Here is a 6,460-nt window from a genome sequence, read left to right as displayed (position 1 = left end):
TGACTTAGGCATCCAAAATGAACATTTCAAATAGTCAGGTTTGGAAAACCAACCTGTGGTTGGAGAGTAGTGGTACTCCCAGCCCACCAAGGATCAAACTACATGTTTGCCGGTTTTGTATCTCATAAAGGCGGAATATTCTTTAGTGGAGCTGATGGCCAGTTGATAATGAGATGTTTGTACTGACTTTGTCAATGTGAAGATGCGATCCGCCGGCTTAGCTTTTGCTCTCCTGCGAGGAGCCTAGGGAGCGGGTACTTCATCATCCTTTATAGGAGTAATGTCGTGTCGTGTAGGGTGTTTGCTATAATTCGTCATTTTGTCACTTTGTTTCATTTCCGTAATCTGAGACAAACAATGTGCGTGAACCACCAATTGCCGTAATCATGACTGTCCTAGCAAAAAGAGAAACGTGTACCCCAGAATCTCTAGCCAGATGACCGGGCCGGTTTATTAGACGAGAGCATTGACCGTTGGTGCCGGCGACCACGAGGTATGTACCGAAGGGTGAGCGAGTGCCTGCTCCATTGCTCGTTGACTTTTGATAGGCCATGGCACAATAATACCAACCGGGACATTGCACACGATTCAAAATCTATATAAATCCATGATTTTGTCACTTGTTTCATTGCCCTAGTGTAAGACTCTACACACAAAGAATGTGCGTGAATGTGCTTGCCTCGATTACCGTCAACGTGCCTCTCTTATGTTCTTAGGCACCAGCTGCCCTAGCAAAAGCCCGGCCGTCTCCATCTTTTCGTATTCAAGATCTCCAACCAGATGTATGTCTAGAGGGCGAGTGGGTGCTTAGGGTTTTGTGCTTAGGGAGACCCGCTCCATTGGTCACGGTGAGTTTTTTGATACGCCATTGTGGCGGCGCATTGGAAGCAATGCTGAAAGAGGTGGTTGCGTAGCCAGAAGCGGCATTTCCCACCCTCTTCTATCTTACAAAGGACATACAATTCTAGGGCAAATTGTACACAAATGCTATTTCTCGCCCGTTGTGAGTCGTAATAAGGCTTGTCTACAATGCACCGACCCAATACGGTAGTTGCGGCGAGTTTTTTCCTGGAGTTTTTTATCAGTCTTTTCACTATTTTGAGTTTGGTTTTCTTTGGGTTTTCTTCTGTGTTTCCTTTTCCTTTTTCATTTTTATTCAGTTTTATTTGTTTATTTTTTTGCCTTTTTCTTTTTAACCTTTTCAACATATATCTCAGTTTTTGCATACACATTGTATATTTTGTGTATACATGTAGAATTTTTTTATGCAAACTTAACATTTTCAACATATATGATTAAGTTATTTTAAAATATAAGTTTTGATGCCTATTTTTTCATATACATATAAAACAATTTTATACACAATGTTTTTTCAAATATATGTTTTGATGTCTATTTTTTCATTCAAATTGTACATTATTGGTATCCGTTTACAACATTTCCTTATACATGTTTAATATTTTCAAAATACATGATTAATTTATTTAAATGTGACTTACGTTTTATGAATGGTTAAAAATAGGTTTTTTGAAGTCGTGAACCTTTTTTAACAGTGTATAACATTTTTCAAATATGTCACGTTTATTTTTATTGAAATAACTAATGTTTTTTTAAATGTCACACTTTTTTTAATGCTTTAGATATTTTTCAAGTTACAATAACACAAATTTTACACCTTGTTAACAGTTTTCGAATTGTAGATGAACTTTATAAAAAAATGAAGTACCCTTAGTCTTTAGGAATATGTGTATTTTAAATTAAAAATTAAAAATATTAATTAAAAACCAGCACATATTGGAGCTACGATGAGTCGCCTGACCCGTTTCGAGCTACCACGAGGCAATGGGTTCTTTTGTACACCGAGAAGCAAGATAATAGACTCAGCCGAAAATGCAGAGTTTACTCTCTTTAAAAAAGAACCGAGGCTTTATTCAACATTTATGGGATTACAAAAGTCTAATTGAGGATTACACAGCCATACATGGCGACCCGGTGCAAGAGACAGAGCCGCCCTCGCCGTCTTGTGCGCCTCTCCATTTGCCTCGCGTCGTTCGTGAGGAACACGCTGTCCTGAAAACTGTTCCTTCTAGTGATAATTTCGTTGGTGATCGTCCCATACTTTCCATTGCAGTGTGCCTGCTTGATGCCATTTACCACCCCAAGACAATCAAATACAAATAGCATCTTTGTGGCTGTAAGATCCTCAGCAATTGCCATTGACTCTCTGATAGCCAGATAGGCCAGCGTTGGGCCGGGTTAGTTATGGCCACCATACACGTACTTTGCCGAGCGAAAGTATTACCTTTATTTCCTTTAGGCCATAATTCAAGCGGAAAATGCAAATGTGGTACTGCTCGGTCGGCGCCACCATACAAGGTGCAAATGCGAGCTCATTGCCAGCCGCGCCAGCGAGAGTGCGGGCGCAAAAATGCTACACGTACAGGCTCATTCTACAGGTTTTTACAGGTTGAGGACCATTCGCTCTTCTAATTGGCCCCCCCTGATTTTCACTGGTGGGCCCGTGCATCTTAATCAATCCTCGGCCAATCACTATTAAGCAACCTGTAAACCTCCTCTAAAACTCCGTACGTCTAGCAAAGCTCGTGCGGGCGCCGTGACCCTCGAAACCGACAGTTCGACATTGCGTGCAGTTGCTGTGCAGAACCAGCCGCCCCAACCTCCCTCTAAGCTGGCGTAACTGCACTGCGTCCTCCGTGTACAGCTCGGTGGCAGTATGCACCTCGCCGTGTACAACTGCAATATGGTCTTTGCTACGTTGTTTCAGCTTTGCATCCAGCTTGTAGAGAATGATTTGGTGCATCGCAATCTCATTGATCGTGCACTAGGCACATATATATATGTACAAGGGGTGCGACCCGTATCGTGTCTCCTAAGATATACGTACATACAGAGGGAGACAAACAGAACCGGTACTGCATACAAGACCCGGACCTACGTACATGTACACATGTTCAACACCCCCCGCAGTCAAAGTGTCGCCGTAACGCAGAGACATGACCGAAAACCCACGAATGTCGAGGTGGGTAGTCCCTTCGTCAAAACATCGGCGAACTGCTGATCGGTGGGCACATGTAGAACTCGAACACGACCAAGTGCGGCGTGCTCCCTGACGAAGTGAATGTCGAGCTCAATACATTTCGTCCGTCGGTGATGGACAGGGTTGGCAGCGAGGTACACCGCGGAGTCGTTGTCACAGTAGACAACCGTCGCCTTGGTAACCTCACATAGCAACTCCTGAAGTAGCTGTTGTAGCCAAGAGCACTACGTGACGGCGTTGGCCACAGCCCTGTACTCAGCCTCGGCGCTCGATCGTGATACCCTGGGTTGTCGTTTAGACGACTACGAAATCAGAGAGGGCCCGAGATAGACGCAGTAGCCGGAAGTGGAGCGTCGAGTGTCGGGACACCCAGCCCAGTCGGCGTCGGAGTAGCTGGTTCAAGCTAGAAATCTAGTTTTTCTCATGGCAATGCGGAAACAAATATACGTACATGTTAAAGTGCTTACAAGAAAATATAAAAAAAGGATAGAAGGAAGGCAAGCAAGAAAGCATGCATGTACTATTACAGTGGCTCCAGCTTCAAGACTGGCTTGCTAAAATCGTTACGATTGCATTCATCAACAAGTTCTTTCAGGTGCTGCCGCAGTTCCTCGCTGTAGGAACCCTTTATTAGAGCATTGGATTATCAGCACCTCAACATGTTGTAATATGCCGCAATATCCGAAAGTTACATCTAACTTGGAGCTGCAATCCATCTTGATGAGCCGAGGTCTTAAAGAATAAGACCAGTAGCTGTAGTTGAGTTCCTCCGTGCTAAAATTTAGCTTGTGGTCACCTTGCACCTTGATGCAGAGACGATTTACGATACCCATACATGGCAATTCTTTCAAGAAAACTCGAATGTCGTCTGTCCTTGTAATAGTCATCTCAAGATCCACCTTTTTGAGATTTACAAGAACCTTGATAGTGTCTGCCAGTTTCCTTATAGGCCCGTACAGCTTAAGGCTCTTTAGGGTCTTGGGTGGATTGAAGCTATCGTCGAGGCAATCCTCATCGAATCGCACAGACAAGGATTCCAGATGGCCATGATCCGAGAGGGCAGAACACAGCAGCTGCCAGTTTTTCTTATTGATGCCGCACACTTTGAGCTTGAGCAATTGGGTTAGTTTTGCGAGCTGCTTCAGAAAGGCCTCCCCACCTGATGCGTTGACATTCACCACACCAACAGTATGCAAGGACACAAGTTTTTCAATCCCCAAAGGAACCTCGACACCACCATTATGATGTTGCGCCTCTATATCTCTCTCCCAACCACACAAGCTCCAGGTAACAACAGGTGGAAACTTGGGCAACCGAGGTACAACTGAAGTACGTGACAGTTTGGATGCCCATCCCACCTTTGGTAGTATTGGTCTGCACTGGGCTTCCGATGATATTGTTGCATGTGCTGGGCTTTCGGCAATGCCATTCCCAGGAAATGTTGGTACTGTTGGCTTGCCTGAAGGTATGATGCTAGCATGGTCTACTAGTTCTGGTGATGTTGCTGACTGTGCTGGGCTTTCGGCAATGCAAATTTCAAGAGATGTTGGTACTGTTTGCCGTCCTGCAGATATGCTGCTACCATGGTCTACTAGTTCTGGTGATGTTGCTGCATGTGCTGGGCTTTCAGCAATTCCAATTTCAGGAGATGTTGGTACTGTTTGCCGGCCTGCAGATATGCTGCTACCACGGCCTTCTAGCTCTGGTGATGTTGCTGCATGTGCTGGGCTTTCGGCAATTCCGATTTCAGGAGATGTTGGTAGTGTTTGCCGGCCTGCATATATGCTATTATGGCCTTCTAGCTCTGGTGATGTTGCTGCTGGTACTTGGCTTGTGACCAAATCAACGTCTTCTGATGACGCCGATGTCCAATCTTCATCTGGCAATGGAATGGAACCAGCACGGATGTATTGCAACTTATGTAGCTTGATGATAGCAGATGGCAACTTGACTATGGAGGTGAACCTTACATCAAGAGTCTGTAGCTGCCTCAGCCCTCCCAATGTATGCGGCAGACGAATAATCTTCCTGCATCCTCGTAGGGAGATGAACTTGAGACTCAACAGCTTCACACAGATCTGCTCAATATCATAATTTGTTAGAGCTATCATGTCTTCTAGGTCCAGCACTCGAAGCCACCTCATCTTATCGGAGATAAAGAATGAACACCATGTCCCAAACACTGTCAAAGACCGCAATCGTGCGAGGTCGATGCTCTCGAACACCGTTTGGTCCCTGTGCCAGTCTGTCATCATGGTCAGGTGTTGTCCTGCGCGTTGCGTGTTTGCACTGCAACGCCCATCCAATGCAAAAACAAGATTATCCTCCATTGGCCGCGAGATGATGTATTCACGGAAGAAACTATTGACTTGCCAATTGCCCTTGCTCGATGCTTGCTGGATTATGCTCAATTCAGCAAGCTCAGATAAGCGCTTTTGCGCATTCTCCCTTGCGGTACAACCAGGTCTGTTGCTGGAGTAGCCCTCAGCGATCCATCTCCTCACTAAACGCCCCTGCCTTATTTTGCTGCTTGCAGGGAAGACAGAAAGGTAGAAGACACATGGCTTTACCAAATCTGAACAAGCATCAATCAAAATAGTAATGCATCCAAGATAATAGACCGTTCAAACAATGGAATTGAGGGTCGGTCTCCAATTTCAACATAAAGTCATCATTCATATGCTCCAAAAATGAACCCGAGACTTTGCCTATAGCAGACACTACTTTCAGAAGCCCACCACATCTCACCACAAGCTTTGCAAGGTCCACCTTTCCCTTTAGACTTGCTAACTCCTTAGGATCAATAGTCTGTAGTTCAAAAAAATTCATAGTATGAAACTCATAAATATCCCATTTGTACTTGATACTTTGTGTTTAACTAACTTTAGATCAGGCCTTTATGGTAGTTACACATTGACGAACGAATTTCCATAAAAGCTACTAAGCAATCTCTGAAACTTTTTGAGAAAAAAAACACTGCTTGGACTAAATAAAGGACTACAGAGAACTGAATTGGACCGAAGAACAAAAGTCAAAGGAATGAATTGTACTGAACATGAAGAAAAAGCTTTGAAGCAACGTGAAAATGGAAAACAGAGTTGGTCAGCTGGATATATCACCGACCGGAGATGGGCTTTGCCCTCTGTGCGACACGGTGGAGGATGGGCTAACACGGTGGAAAATGGAAAACAAAGCCCATCTCCGTGTCGCACAGAGTTGGTCAACTTGGTGTGTGTTTGCGTGTGTGTGAACCTATGTGGAATGTTGGCTTGGGCATTTGCTTTATAATATAAAGCGGGGCGAAAGCCTTTTTTGGTATATCTTTCCTCTGCCTGACAAAGACTGTGTGATTAACCGTTCTTGAACTTGCAAGTTGTACGTGCCAGCGGTTAGTGGTCTGTT

At 44.5% G+C, this 6,460-nt stretch overlaps 1 pseudogene; it reads right to left on the bottom strand.

Moving 5' to 3' along the window:
- Positions 1-3,581: 3,581 nt before the first annotated feature.
- LOC123039739 (uncharacterized) lies at positions 3,582-5,887 on the bottom strand (annotated as a pseudogene).
- Positions 5,888-6,460: the final 573 nt, after the last annotated feature.

This window comes from Triticum aestivum, chromosome 2B (genome assembly GCF_018294505.1).
Source record: "Triticum aestivum cultivar Chinese Spring chromosome 2B, IWGSC CS RefSeq v2.1, whole genome shotgun sequence".
NCBI classification, from domain to species: domain Eukaryota; kingdom Viridiplantae; phylum Streptophyta; class Magnoliopsida; order Poales; family Poaceae; genus Triticum; species Triticum aestivum.
Note: the sequence above shows the minus strand (reverse complement) of the source record. Positions and strands in the feature narration are given on the sequence as shown.